The 16271-nt window shown below is 44.1% G+C and overlaps 1 protein-coding gene across 2 annotated transcripts in view; it reads right to left on the bottom strand.

Moving 5' to 3' along the window:
- The window catches only part of MCC (MCC regulator of WNT signaling pathway), a 702540-nt gene that overhangs the window by 277002 nt on the left and 409267 nt on the right, over nucleotides 1-16271 (bottom strand). The window lies entirely within an intron of this gene.

The raw sequence follows: 16271 nt of genomic DNA, 5'->3' as shown, positions 1-16271 counted from the left end.
TTATTTAGATGGGAAGGGGAGAAGATGAAAGATAGGGAAAGCCTTCACGCAGTTGCAAATCAAGGGTCTTGGTGCCATAGCTACAGCAGAAGTCATACTGAGCTGGAAGCTTACAAAGAATGAGGGACGGGACGGCCTAGTGGGCCCTGAAATATGCAATGACCTATGTATAGAGAACAATCAGAGGCAAATAATTCCCCTTCTCCAAAATGCACACTTATGGAATGCACGCTTTAGGTCTTTGCAAGCAAGCAGGTTTACAAAAGAGAGAGTGTCAGATTCACAGGCAACCAGAACTAAAAATGAACCAGAAAGGGAACAAGCTACTTAGGGCATAGTGCAGAGAACGGGGAATTCTTATGAAAAGCAGTTCTTGGTACCTGTGAATTCTCACTCTGTATTACAGAGAGGAAGCTTACACTTTAGGAAACATTTTTCATACATGAAACTTTTTTTTTTTTTTTTTTTAAAGGACTAGGTTCCTCTTGTACTAGCAGAGCATAGAGAACAGTAAAGTGGAAGATTTCTGGCAAAATAAGAGCAGAGGAAAAACTGTAGGTGGTCTCATAACGCCAATGAAATCTATAAGACAGTAACAGTACAGCACTTTTCTATTTTGGTACTGAAAGCAGCAGCCCTTCCACAATAGGATTTTCAGCTAATTCAGCTACCAGTTAAACAAAACCATTTCTTTTTCAACTATTAATTCATGCTATTGTTTACGTTCTGAAAGCTCATCTTAGCACTCCCACCATTATGAATCTAAGTAAAATCGGGCACTTTTGCGCTGATCATTACCTGAACTACAAACAGGAATCACTTTTGTTAATATAAATTGACATCTGATTTGGAAACTCAAGTGGACGAATTCACTGAGGAAACCTGTAAGTTTAAACACTAAAATGTTTGCATAATGACATTATTACAGATGCAGTAAAATGAGTAGTCTGTGCTGTGTGTGAAAAACTTCTGCTTTGTTTTGGGCCTTGCATATCATGTCTTGAGCACGCAACTGATTGGGCAATGGAGAAATTACTTACCTGATAATTTTGTTTTCCTTAGTGTAGACAGATGTACTCAGGACCAGTGGATTTATGCTCCCCTACCAGCAGATGGAGACAGAACAAACTGATGTCACAGCATATATAACCCTGCAGTGACCCCAGCCAGCCAGTGTACTCTTCAAAAGCAACCGTGGACAGACTAGCAAAAAACTTGATTTTAAAACAGATAACAGAACTGTACTTAACCAACCATAAACAATGAACTTACACAAGATTCTAGGTACCCCAACCTAGGGACTGAACACTTACCAGTAATCCCTTGGGACCCAGAGCCCCACAGGACTATTGACACACTCATGCAGCAGCCGAGGACAAGAAGCTGAATCCATCTGTCTGCACTAAGGAAAACAAAATTATCAGGTAAGTAATTTCTCCATGTCCTAGCTTGTAGACAGATGGACTCAGAACCAGTGGGATGTACCAAAGCTACTTTCCAACAGGGTTAGAGACTATCTGCGGGCCAGTCAATACCACACGTGCAAAGAATACATCCTCCCAAGCCTGCACATCCAGATGATAAAACCCAGAAAAAGTGTGTAAGGACCACCACGTCGCAGCTTGGCAGATATAGACAGGAGACAACAGACTAACCTCTGCCCATAATACTGCCTGGGCCCTAGTGAAATGAGCCCTAACCCAAGTAGGCAATGGCTATCCAACATCCACATACACGGCCGTGACCACCTCCTTAATCCAACGAGCTATGGTAGCCCGTGAAGCTGGAGCACCCTGCTTACTCCAGCCATGGAGAACAGGCAGACAATCAGTCTTTCGAAAAGACTCAGACTTCCAGATACCACACAAGATGCTTGACATCCAAGGTGCGCAAAAGGCGAAACTCTTCCTCATCATCATCCAGAGACGGCAAGGAGATGGACCGATTCAAATGAAAGTTCAAGATTACCTAGGACAAGAAGGATGGAACAGTACACAACCGTAATACCCCCGGAGTCACCCGAAGGAACGATTCCCAGCAAAAAGGCCTGCAGTTCAGAAATCAGACGCGCAGAAAATATAACAACCAGGAACACATTCAAAGTCAACAACCGTAAGGAAAGGCTACACAGTAGTTGGAATGTAGGGTCCGCCAAAAGGTCCAGCATCAAATTAACTCTCCACAATGGAACCAGTAACCTCAAGGGAGGCCTAAGGTGCTTCACTCCCTTCAAAAAACGGGCCTCATCAGGATGAGACAAGGAAACCATTCACCAGGCCTCTGAAACAGGCAAGAGCCGCAACCTGCACCTTCAAGGAATAAAGGGCCAAGCCTTTATTCAATCCATCCTGCAAAAAATCCAGAATGAGAGGGATCTTAACTGAACAAGGAAGAACACCCCGCTCTTCACGCCAGGCCTCAAGAACTCTCCAAACCTGCACATAAGCCAAGGAAGTGCAGAACATATGAGCGCGGAGTAAAGTGGCAATCACCGCAGAGGAATAACCATGCTTTAACAGATGAGCCCTCTCACGGGCAAAACCGTGAGAGGGCTCATCTGTTAAATCAGGTCAGATCTTAGACCTGATTCTGCACATGGATCTGCTTCAGCAGATCCATGTGCAGTGGAAGACAAAGGTGGGGCCTCCACCAGGAGTAGTTGCAAACCCGCATACTATGGATGCCTGGGCCAGTCCGGCACCACCAGGAGTACTATCCCCCTGTGGCCTTCGATCTTGCATAATGTAACCTATCTTCCAGGCAGACTTGAATGAGAGCATCTATTCCCAGCGTCCTCAGATCTCTCCTGCGACTGTAGAAGTGAGGAACCTTCGCATTGTGAGAAGTCGCCATCAGGTCTAGGAACGGAAGGCCCCAGCAATCCACAATCAGCTGAAATGCCTTGGCTAACACCACCCACTCTCCTGGTTCCAGACTCTCCCTGCTGAGAAAGTACACGCTTTCATTGTCTTTTCTGCAATGTGAAAGGCCACAATCTGCAGATGACCTCCCGCTGATTCTATCAGCTGGTCTATTTCCTGTGACACTTGGTGGCCCTTGGTTCCTCCCTGGTGATTGATGTAGGCCACAGTCATTGCGTTATCCAACATCACATGAACCACTTGATTCTGCAGCCTGTGGCTGAACTGCATGCATGCCAGCTGTACCGCTCAGGCCTCCAGGCAATTGATGCTCCAGAGGGACTCTTCAGCATTCCGGCGCTTCTGGGCCGTTAACTCCAGAAAGTGAGCCTCCAACCGTGAAGACACATCTGTAGCAAGTACCAACCAGGCGGTAAAAGTCAAGGGAACTCCCTTTCTCAGATGATCCTCCTGCAACCACCACTGGAGGCGGGAGCAGATTTCCACTGGCAAGTGGAGCTGAACTGCATAATCCTGAGAACTCTGGCTCCAACAAGATAGCAGAGGGTACTGAAGAGGATGCATATGCGCTCTTGCCCATGAGACCATTTCAAATAGCTGCCATCAAGCTGAGTACCTGTAAGTATGCCAACACTGTCGGGCGTATAAGTGTTCATCAACTCATGCAATTGAAACATCAATCTCTGGATCCAAGCTTCCAGTAGAAAAACTCTGTCCTGTACTGTGTCAAACTGGATCCCCAAATACTCCAATGACTGGGATGGTTGAAGATTGCTCTTGGTCAGGTTCACTACCCAACCGAGCTCCTGCAATAAGGAGATCACCTTGTGTGTCACCAGGTGGCTCTCTTCCTGAGACCTGGCTCAAATCAGCCAGTCGTCCAAATACAGGTACACCATGATTCCTTCTTTTTGCAAGGCTGCTGCTACGATCACCATGATCTTGGAAAATGCCTTCTGGGAGTGATGGCAAGACCAAAAAGCAACGCCTGAAACCGATAATGGTGCCCCAACACTGCAAAGCATAGAAAGCGTTGGTGTTCCAATCAGATGGGAATATGAAAGTAAGCTCTGACAGATCTAAGTAGGTCAGAAATTCCCCCGACTGCACCACCATTACAGAGCATAAGGTTTCCATTTGAAAATAAGTCTCCTTCAAATGACAGTTGACCCTCTTGAGAATCAAGATCTGGCATTCCCCCAGTCAAGGCAGTGACCAACCATTCATCAGCATGGGAAGAGCCAGGATTAGCAAAATCCAAGGAAGACAACTCTCCCTAAGCATCTGAGCAGCGCTGATACAGGTTAGAAGCCAAATCAGGCTGAGAAGCCTTAATATGACAGGCAACACAAATAGGAAGACGCTTAGGCTTCTTGCTTACCGGTGCCATCACTGCAGTAAATTTACTTCCGGAGTGGCTCGCACTCAAAAATGAAATATGCCCAATATCCTGTGCGCCAAGTTAAGTGCATAAAACGTTTGTGCGCGAAAAGTATGCCTAAAAGCCAAGTGCGCAATATGTGCACAGAGCTGACACACTGCACACACACACAGACAGCCTATAGAGGGCACTAGAACGCATGAAAAATGGTTGCTGCGGTGTGCAAGGAAAAAAAGCCTAAGTGCGCGGCACAAGCCCACCAGGAGCCGCTCAACCAACCAGGCTGCCCAGTTCCCCAACCCCAATGGGAGTGGGAACGAATGTCGGCATGTCATGCCAAGAACAGAGAACGGATGAAGTCCTGAAACCCCTCTGACTGTACTCAGCCAGTAAATGCTGAGCTCAGGTAAGATTTGGAAAAAAAAAAAAAAAAAAAAAGAGAGAGAAGAGAGTTTTACTTGAATCAGAGACAGAGACTGTCTCCGCCTGTGGGGGGAGAGGGCATCTGCCGTCACAGCCGCACACGGCCTCCTGCACCCGCTGCCTTTCCACTGAGCTAGCAGCTAGGTCCACGCCGGGAAACCTAGCTACCGGACCAAGGCACACCTCTGAGGGTCCATGGAAATCGCCTCAGGAATTCTCAACTGGGGGAGGGACCTATAGGTATCACCACAGAGGAACGGGGCTTTTGTTTCTCAATTTAAAATTATTTCAAAATTCACAGCAATCCCCAAAGGGAGATGCACTTTTACCATCTGCTGGAGACAGAATACTGACAGGCTGGGGGGTCCCTGCAGGGTTTTATATACTATGTCATCAGCTTCCTCTGTCTCCATCTGCTGGCAGGGGAGCATAAACCAACTGGTCCTGAGTCAGTCTATATGCTAGGAAATGAATATTTAAATAGGAAAAGGCAGAAGTGACATGTGTGACACCACTTTGAAAGTGTACATTAAAAGACAAAAGTCCGCTGAAAGCGTTAACATGCTTTCATTTTCTCTCTTCTCATGTGTATTTACTGGCTATTTTTAATATTTTCAGATGTGTAAAAATTTGCCCCAAAGACTGCAGAGTCGGATGGAATTTGATCATCAGTTGCTGAGTGGGGAATATGTGACTTTTAGCAGTTTAATAGCAGCTACAGCGAGATATCAGCCAATGCGAAGTTTCTTGGTAAAACCTCTAATATCAGAATCCAAGAGTCGTGGTTAAGGAAAAATAAAACATCGGGTCCTTGAACGTTATATGCAACAGTTCTGACATATATCATTGATTCACCCGATATAAGATAAGTTTTTTCATATTTGGACTTAATTGCATTAATTTATAAAAATCAAAGAAAAGCTGGCCGAGGAAGACTGTCTTGGAGTATAATTTTCTTTCAGTGTACTGGTATGATTATATCCTTGGCAGCCAGCCTGTTTTTGATGGGATATTACCACTCTTTATATCAGTTCACAAACATTTATATAGTAAGAAGATGGAGACAGTTTTACACTGTTCCCTTTTTTGTTTCTTTATGATTGATCTATTTGGAGAGGGCTTTGTTTTGGGTTTTAAGTAATATGTAAAAAAATTATCAATAGTAAAAGAATGAACTCAATGAAGGAAGTTTAACAAACAAACAAAAAAAAGTAACTATGGCAAGAATGATAGCACATATCTGATTTTAAAAAAAAAAGTATAAAAACATAATTTCCATTTAAGATCTATGAATGGGACCAGAAAATAGAACTAAGAAACAGACAGACTGACCTGATGGAGTAAAACATAAGCAGCCAGCCAAGACCGTGCTGCCCATCACCATCACCCAACTCAGATTGCTCTCTCCTACAATACTTTTCATGCAAGCAAATCCCACCAAGTCATAATTTGTACAGACCACTGAAATTCAGAGAGCAAGCTCACTGAGAGGGAAATTAAAGCTGCATCCCTAAATCAATAAGAATTATAATCAATGCAACACAACTAAGTCTATTTAACAATTTCATTATGAACATGGATGCCACATTCACCTCCAGACTTCTATGCAAACTTCAAATGGGACTGCTTTTAGTAGATGCTACTCATTTATGGAGATGTGAAAATTTCCAGAGCCTTATGATTAAGTTTAAATATAGTAACAAATTTAAAAATGTATATTGCCTTAAGAGCACAAGCTTCCCACATTAATGTAAAATAATTAAAGCATTTTACAAAATAGCAGGAGCACAAGATATGCATGTCAAAGCTGTCATAAGAATCAAATAAAAACATCAATACCACACACATACCAGTGACATAAAAATAAGACTTGACAACACAAAATCAAGCTCCCACAAATACCATCCTTAATCAGCACTATACATGGGAACAGCAAAATAGTCAAAGGCCTTGTCAACCCAAGCCCTTTCTGCATCAGCAATATCCCCCTTCTACTCCCCCACATCTCCACCATCAATAGGGGAACATGATAACCATAAAAACTCCATGCTTAAAAAAATTAAAAAGTATGTTTATACTGCCTGACTCAAATACATCTTTTCTAATATGATGGCCATTATCCACCATGAACAAGAACTGGGAATATGGCAGCCTATATATAAGCTGACGTAAATAAATAAAATTTTGAGTGGGATTGAAACTGTAAAGATGGAACAGTTATTTGCTCTTTCAAATAGAGCTAGGGAACACGCCATGAAACTAATAGGTAGCACATTTATTTATTTAAGAAAAAAAAAAACAAAACTCTGCTCTTTTAATTGCATGAAGATCATCAGGTACAGAACAAGGTGTCTAAATCGATAGAGGCCTTGGTCTTAGACTTGCATCCTGAAAGATCAGCAGATTCATCTCAAATGCTTGTGGCAAATAGTATTGTCTAATTTTTTCCGAAAGCTCAACTCAATTCTTCTGGAAGGATGTTCCACCACATAGGACTAGCCACAGGAAACATTCTACTGTGAGACTCTACTAACCAAATTGGTTTTGATTAAAGAACATCTAAAAAAGATCTGGCCCCGCAGACCTGACTTATCAGATAGGCTTCTATGGCTTTAGCCAATGCAGCCTAATCAACATAGAGATCATATTTTCAAAAGCTGTGTCTGTCAAGATCCAAGCGACTGTATTTTGGACTTCCTGCAGAGCTTTTAGAGTCGATGCAGGGAGCCCAAAATAGAGCACATTACAATAATCTAAACCTGTCAAAATGGCAGCTTGAAACAGTAATAAAACCTATCCTTTCCAGAGAAGATTTTTATGTACATAAAATATGTAGCTTGAAAACCAAAAGTGATGTAGAGATTTGATGGTAACATGCAGGTTTCTTCTTTATGGGAGCCTTGAATCAGTTTTAAATAGTGGGTAAACGTCAGCTGGAAGTGCACAGGATGTGCACGGGGCAAAACGTTAAGCTGAAATTAGCACAGGAATACTCCAGAGCCCTGGGTCAGCTGTGTGTCAGGAGCTGTAACCTGCTTTCTTGACAGACAAGACCCTTTGGGTCTTGGTGATGAATAGAGGTAAAAAAAATAAAAATTTAAAAAAAAAACCCAAAAAACAAAAAACACACACCCTGACTGAGTTAGGGGATGTTCCAGATTGCAAGGAAAGAGTGGAATGGAGCTGTGATCTTCACCCAGGATCTCAAAAGGGAGCAGTAGGAGTGCAGGAATTTTCCCCTAAAAATCCCCAGAGGCTTGAGAGCAGAGGAAAAGAAGTAGAGAGTGCAATACAGCCTGGCGTTTAGAATTTAAATGATAAGTCTGCACTTAACCAAAAGCAGGAAGCCAAAGTGTGCCAGATGGAACTTGTTTTGGGGTTCAAAGGATCCAGAGGCTATGTCCCAGAGGGATTTTTCCTTGAGCTGAGCAGGACATTTTGTGAGAAACTGTTTTGCTAACTAAGAAGACTTCTTGTATTTGTATTATTATCCAATGTTCTATGTTACTGTAAAGCCTGTTGCTGCATTACTTTTTCTGTAAACCGATTAGATGTTCCAAACGATTGTCGGTATATAAAAATTTTAAATAAATAAATAAATAGATAGATATAGAGTACCAGGCTAGCTTGTACATGTGCAAAGACTAAGGAAAGACAAAGAAAAGTAACTAGGACTACTGTGTTGCTGTAAGAAGAAACTTATTTAAGGCGAGGAGCTTTAAATAGAAGAGTTAACATTTCTGGAACTGTAATTCTGTTTGATTTCTGCACCTACCTGAGCAGTCACTGTCATTATGTTTGAGCCTGAAGATCCTGCAGTAAACTATCTGGCACAGCTTGAGTCTGGAGAGTGGTTTATGTGGAGTGTTCTCAGCCTGGATTTGGCCCTGCAGGTTATCCTGCCCCAAGCGTACAGGGATTTACACAAAGTTTTCACCACGGACCTTACTTGTGGGTGGAAATTCCTACGTTCTTAACTTCATGAGAAATGAGTATCTTAACATCATTTGCCATCATTTAAAACAAATTGGGGAAAGTATTTTTTCACTCAGCGCACTATTAAACTGAAGAATTTGTTACCAGAAGATATGGTGAAAGCAGTTAGCATAGTTGGGTTTAAAAAGGGTTTAGATAAGTTCCTTAAGGAAGAGTCCATATAATGTTATTAGCCATGTAGGCTTGGGAAAGCCACTATTTATCCCCTGTTATGAGCAAGAAGGATTGGATCTCTTCTTTAGGATTCTACCAGTTGTTTATGACCGGATTGACCATGGTTGAAGACATGGGCTTGATGGGCCTTTGGTCTAACCCAGTATAAAATATTTTTGTGTTTCTAATCCAACAGCCAGACCCTCTCACTCCCATGTCTAACCACGTTTTATATCAAGCCAAATAGCTGCCAAAACTAACAAATCTGTTTGCCTGAACATTCAGTCTTGTGGCCTTGCTGAATGGTATCTGGCCACCACCAACCTGCCAGTTATCAACCCAATTGGATTCTCGGAAGTTGTACTCCTGCAGGCTCCACACCCAGCCGGAAATGGCCAAGCCCATGCCTTCCTTTGTTCGAGGAAGTGCAGGGTGGGTGGTCTGCAATACCACAACCTCCCAACTTTTGTTCCAATCATTGTCCAAGCATGAATAAATTGTCCCAGTACTGGTTTCCACCACTGCTGGCAGACTATTCCTGGCATCTACCACCCTCTCAGTAAAGAAGTATTTTCTCATGTTTCTTATTAATTTTGCTCCCTGTAACTTCAGATTATTTCTCCTGTTGTGCTTTAATTTTTTTTTCTATAGAAAATGTCACCTTCTGGTACTTTATTGAAGACTGAAATACCTGAATGCATCTATCCTATCCCTTTTTTCTTTTCTTTCCTCTAGCAATTGCACTTGTGTGTCTTAAGCCTCTTAATAGGGTTTGTGTTGTAAGCCTTGTACATTTTAGTAGCCGTTTTCTAAACTACTGCCATCCTTTCAATATCAATAAGAAAGTATGATAACAGTACTCAAGGTGGGATCTCAGTAGTGACCTATATAAAGGCAGTTCCTATCCTACTGATTGATAGGTTTATAATGGACTTTTGGAAAATGAGCTTCAGCACTGAAAAATGCAAACCTGGACCAGTCTTCCAGTTTTTCAAGTTCCCTTTAACTTTTTTTCACTATTTGTAGATGAAACAAAAAATATGTAAAAAAAGAGGAGGCATGCCAAACAAGCGTTTTCCCCCTCATGTTCCTTAGCAATCTCACTAATAAAAGGTATTAAAATAAAAGACTGGTATCAGTACTAGGCTCCAGGGTACTCCTCGGTTCATTTTGTCTTCACTAGATAGTGGACTCTTATTAGTCACAGCTTTCTATGTCCTGCTGCTCAACAAGTTTCTCATCCAATTTACAGCTTTCTGTTGTATTCCTATACCAGGCAGTTTGCTTACCAGTCTCCATGGGAAGCAGTGTCAAAAGGCTTACTGAAGTCCAGAAAGGTAACATCTGCTACATCTCTCTTATCCACCACTTTTGTCACCTCATTAAAAAACAAACCAACCAAAAAAAAACAAAAACACCCCCACACACACACACACCACAGTTTTGTCTGGCAGGATCTTTCCTTTGTTAACCCAGCTTTCCTGGTGTTCTGTAGTCTACTGTTAAATCTAAACCTCATGTTCCTGTCCCTCTCTCTTAACTAGACTGTAAACTCTAGGGAGCACAGGTTATTTTATGCTTCTGGTAACACTATACAAATGACGATACTTCTTGTTTCAAAGTGCTGTACTATATTTCATTAGTAATGTTTTCACAAATTTTGTCCACTACTGATGTTGAGACTAAAGGGTCTCTAATTTCCTGCCTCTTCCCTGTCCCCATGTTTACTTATTTATTTACAGATTCTTGTATACCGCCCGCCCATATCAGAGCTCTGTGCCGGATAGTTTACAACATCATAATAAAACAGACAGTGCACAGAGAACAGCAGCAGCTTAGCAAAATCATAACAGCACAACAATATAATGGTATAATATTAACACTGACCTTTAGGTTTAAGACTGCAGAGGCAGGGCCAGTGCAAGGATATTAGGCACCCTGGGTGAACCTTTTAGCCTTGTGCCTCACACGTACATTTAGAAAGTTTTCATGTAAAATCTGTTATAAATGCATAAGAACATTCAAAGAAGAATCTTCTGAGGTAAAAATATCACTTACAACAATGTATATTATATTTCCATGCACTGCTGTGGTGCCAACCAGAAAACCCTGCAAGAGACACACTTGGAACTCATAGGGTATTAGGCCTATTGTAACACATGCTGGGACTGGGCTTGGCCCTTAGAAAGCCATAAGTAAACTAAATTACAATATAGTAAACCTCCCATAATCAAAACAGCACTAACTGCCAACACAAACAGTAACAACCCTACTTATGAAAAGGTGACCCTGCAAATATTTCACCAGGCCCTAACACACCAATACACCTCTCTGTTTGGGAAAACAGAAAAAGCCAAGCTGCTATAGATCCCTACTCAAACCATATGTTAGCAGAATCTCTCATCTCAGTCACACATACAGGACACAGACAGACCCTGACCAAATACAGAATAAAGAGACCAGACAGTATACACAGAAACATGTAGGCAAAAACTGATTTGGAAAGCGCAACAAGCCAGACTATGCCATGCAACAGAAAAAAAATAAAATGCAACCAATACTTAAAACTAATAAGGATAAAAATTCCTCTGCTCTCCATACCTGGGAATTTGGGGTTTGCTGCACACATTCTCTCACTCCCTCCTGCCTAAAGCATCAGAGGCAGCAGCAGCTTTCTTCTCTGCCCCTGTGACAGGTCTCTTCTATCTTGTGGCCGCAAGGGTTGACAGTGCTCTACCACCTGATGCCAAGACAGACACGGTGCTTTCCCACCACTCTTCCTCCTGCTGCTGAGGGCACAGAGACGGGTGCTACTTATTCTTCTCTTTTCCACTGTGTGGATCCACTGCTCATGACAGCGGCATGGACTGATTCTGCTCCACCTCCACTTCCCGCCAGCCTTGTGGGCTAACCCCTTCATCCTTCTCCTTCCAGCGGCAGCAGTGATGGTTATTCTCCACCTTCCCACTCATGCAGGCGGCACACTACATCACCTCTTCTTGTGGGCCTGAGCGGGTGGGGAGGAGACAGCATCACCACCACCACCACCGTCAGACCTTTGCCACTTAAGGCAACCACCTGATCCTTCCACCGGCCGTGTGTAGAGGTAAGAGAAGGTAGAGCGGCAATAACACTTGCAAAGAAAGTCTAGGCTTCGATACTTGATGGTTGGCGCCTATGAATGCATGGACGAGGCAAAAATATGATACTGTGCTCCTCTCCATACTTAACAAGCGAGGCAAACCTGAGCCCTAAAGGTGGATTGTCTTAATGACATAAAATTAAGAAGTCTATTAAGGATCCAGCAGTTTATAACAATTAAGCCTGTATAATGAGACAGCATGAATCTTTTAGCAATCACTAAACACCATTTTAAATCCTCTGGCTGCAACTGCCACAGAGAACATCAAGAGCACATGTGAAATACTGATTTGACAAGGCCTGCATTTGTTCCTAAACTTTTAGAGTTATCTCAACTAACAGGTCTTGAATTCTCCTTTGCTGGACTTAATGGAAAGCAACCAATGCAACTCAGCAAACTACACAAGGTCAGACCATTTTACAGCAATGAACAAAATGATTTGTGTGTTCAGACACATACTACAGGGCTTTCTGCAGATTACCTCAGCAGGAGGGTAACAACTGGCAGAGTACAGAGTAGGAAAGCAGATGAAACACTAACGGGTCTCTGGCATCCTCTGGGGCCTGACAATAATATTCTTATTGTAGACATTTATTACAGTTTTCACTCGGAATGGAGCAGTCAGCCAAGCAAACGGTTCAATTCCCCAAGCTTTGAGAACAGGGGGGGTGGGGGGTGAAAAAGGGACAGTGATATCTGTTTTCATACCTCACACATTTTACTAAATCAGGGGGTTCTCAATCTGTGTGCTGTGGGGGGACAACACCTCAGCTGTGCCGTGAAGTTTTGGCTGCCTACACGGGGAAAGGCAGGGACAGGACACGAGTCACCAGTGCCAGCAGCAAAGTCTTGTCTCTCTCTTTCACCTCCTCCCTCCCCGGGTCCCCTGAGGTATGGCCGTATGCTGGTGGCGGGAGCCGGCGAGCAGCATTCCTTACCTACTGCCAGTTTATGTGCAAAGGTTGAACCACGCAGGGCCCCACGTTCTCACAAGAGCCACTCTTGACCCTCTGCAATCCCAACCTCAGAGGGAAACAGACTTCAGGAGGTGGTGATAGCAGGACACTGCTCGCCAGAGCAGGAGTGGGGCCTAAAAGAAAGTGATGCCAGAGGGGGATGGGAGGGGAGGGAAGGAAAAGTGCTGATGACAGACAGGTGGGAGGGAAGGGCACGGATACCATTGGGATGGAAGAGATGGTGAGGATGCCAGAGGTGGGAAGGAAAGTGATAACACCAGGGACTGCAGTGGAGAATAGCAGGGATGGTGGTGGTGTGCCACAATGCAGTGAACTACCGCCACGTGCGCCGTGACAGTGAAAGCTGGAAATCCCTGTACTAAAGGACTGAAGCATCCCTCTTACAACAACTCTGGATTACACATCCTTGTTCAGTTTACTACAATAGTGTATGAGGGTGCTAGCGGCAGTGCCCTCGGTAAGTCTGCTCTGCCTCCAGCAGATGTCCGAGATCTAACTACACCTTACCCATTGGTGTGATATCAGTATAGTGAGGACATAAGTTAGTGAGGAGTTACCACTCCCCACTGGGAGAGGTTCTGTGTGTAACCCACCCCTGCTACACTCATGTGATAAGGGGGAATAAGAGATCTTGAGGAGAGCTGGAGAGTTGGCCTTAGCACAGGGCTGAGAGCAAGTGTCTCTTCTTGAGGGTGGTGGTGCTTGATACATACTATCCCTATGGAGGGACAGACCCAAGAGGAAGAAATTCAGGGTTCCTGAGGAAAAAAAAAAAATCAAAGGCTGAGGAGTACTACAAAGCCAAGTATTCTACAGAAACTGCTGGATGAGGGCACTGGGAGGTTTCAGAGAGTTAGCCTGCCTTGGAAAATCCACAGAGTTGAAGACTGACCAAGTCATTCGGTCAGAGGCTCCACAGAGAAACGGCAGTGCGAGAAGATTCTGCCACCCACAAGGTACTGGGAGGGCAAAGGAAAGGAAGGATGCCTGCCCCTAAGAGCCTACCTGTTTGGGAAAGTGTATGAGAAACGATTTTATTTTTGGATGCCTGCTACGTTTCCAACAAAGACTTATTCTGAACAGTTTTGGAGAGCAGTGTGATTTCTGATGTGACTGGACTGATGTGCAGAAAAGCCCCAGAGTGAAGAAAACCTTAAGAGCGTTGAAAAGTACATCTTCCCCCCCCCCCAATGCAGGAACCCCAGGAGATCATGGGGTCCCTGTGTGGTCCATGACCCCCATGCCAAAGAACGCACCAGGATGAGAGCTACGACGACGACAGATCCCTTGAGGTACTTGTGAACGCGATAAATATGACTATTTGTGCTTATGATGCTGATAGTGTACACAATGATGTAAAAGATACAATTTGCAAGTATAAAGTAGATGAACAGTGCACACCATGCAGACGGGTCAGTGTTGCCATGGCTGACCTGCAGGTATGCTGCGAGAAGTGCCGGGTATGAGAAGCTGAGTTGTTGTTTCTTCCCTTCCTGCTGCTGCGTTCCCTCTCTGCTAGCTCTCCCTTGCCAGACTCGCTGGCCTCCTGCTGTTATCACTGCACAGGAGGAAGCAGCAGCAGGTAACTGCTGATCAGACTTGTGCTGGCTCTGAGGAGGGAAGCTGCAGGTGAATGTGGTGGTTGTGGTGGGAGTGGAAATATGAATGTGCCACAGAGTGTCGGGGGGGGGGGGGGGGGCGGAATGGGAAGGGGAGAAGGTGCTGCTGTTGCCAGAAAGGTAGAAAAAGAGGGAAGGGAAGAGAAGAGAAGGTGATGTTGCCAGGGGGGTGGGACAGTGAAGGTAGTGATAAAACAAAGGGATGGAGGGAGAGGGAAGGTGATAATGCCAAGAAGAGAAGGTGATGTTGCCAGAAGGGTGGGAAGGGAAGGGGATGATAATGCCAGGAGAGAGGGAAGATTAAGGTGATGATGGTGCCAGAGAGGTGAAGGGAAGAGGAAGAGGAAGCGGAAGCGGTAATAATGCCAGGGGCTGGAGGGTGTAATGGAAATATTTCTGACTACTTTGACTGAGGATGTATTTAGAGGTCAGGCCGTATGGATTCAGAGTTCTCACCCAGACACAGACTAGTTTGAAGGCCACAGGCCAACCTCTGAGTGAACTCATACTTACTGTTTTGCACTGTGAAATGTTTATGAACAGGGAAGAATCTGTTTATTGCAGTTATTCCAGTAGGTTTATGGTGAGAAAGTAAGCAATTAACTGATGCTAAAGTCAGAGAGAGTGAAGGCCACACAGCTGTGCCTGAATTTGATAAGAACTCAGGAGGGAACACTGCTGCTCTCCCAAGCATTTAGTGTATACGGAGAGAAAAAAATAGCTAGAGAGGGAGCGCACACTTCTGGACATAGCAGCACAGACTGATCCTTTGGAAATCTGTAAGCTTTATCTCTATGTAGCAATCATCTGCAACTAATTCTTCTGTATGATCTGATTTTATTTGTTCTCTCCTCTTAATGGTCAAATAAGCTTACTTTCCTAAATACCTGGAACCGTGATGTACTAAATCAAAGTGTGTGTGTGTGTGTGATTATTTGTGTGGGGAATAAGCACCTGGGTTCAAATCTCCAGGTATAATCCCAGTAAATTGAGTGTTTGCAATTGGGTAAGCCCCCGAGGCAGTCCTGTGTGACAGCTCTTGTGGCAGGTGACAAACCCCTCAGGTAACTCCCAGTAGAGACCCCAGTGAGATTAGCCCCCAGGAAGAATGCCAGTGTGCCCCGTCTGAACCCAGACAGAGGGAGAAGATGGTGATGCCGGCGGGTGAAGGGAGAGAGTTTGGGCAGCGGGCAGGAAAGAAGGTGATGATATCAGGAGAGAGGGAAGAGAAGGTGGTGGTAATGATGCCAGAAAGGTGGAGCGAGAGGGAGGATGATAATGCCGGGCAGGGGGGTGGGGGGGGGGAGGAAAAGATGATACCACCAGTGGATGTGAAGTGGGAGGGAAAGAAAGAAGGTAATGATGCCAGGGGGGCGGGAAGGGAAGATAAAGTAATGGTGCCAGGGTGATGGAAGAAAGAGGGACAGGAAGAGAAGTTGGTGATGCCAGGGGTGGGGTGAAAGGAAAGGGAGATAGAGGGAGAGGGAATGTGATGATGCCAAAAGTGGGGGGAAGAGGGAGAAGATGAGGATATGATAGTATGCCATGACAAAAAAAGGTTGGGAATTACTGGAATAGGTAAAGGAGAAGCAATGGGAAACAAAATTACTGTGGAGGGAAAATGCTTAAGTACTAAATTACATTTTTTTGCTTCAGGATTTTTGGTGGAAAAGCTGCTTGAGGAAAATAACCCAATAG

Source organism: Rhinatrema bivittatum, chromosome 1 (genome assembly GCF_901001135.1).
Source record: "Rhinatrema bivittatum chromosome 1, aRhiBiv1.1, whole genome shotgun sequence".
Lineage (NCBI taxonomy): Eukaryota > Metazoa > Chordata > Amphibia > Gymnophiona > Rhinatrematidae > Rhinatrema > Rhinatrema bivittatum.
Note: the sequence above shows the minus strand (reverse complement) of the source record. Positions and strands in the feature narration are given on the sequence as shown.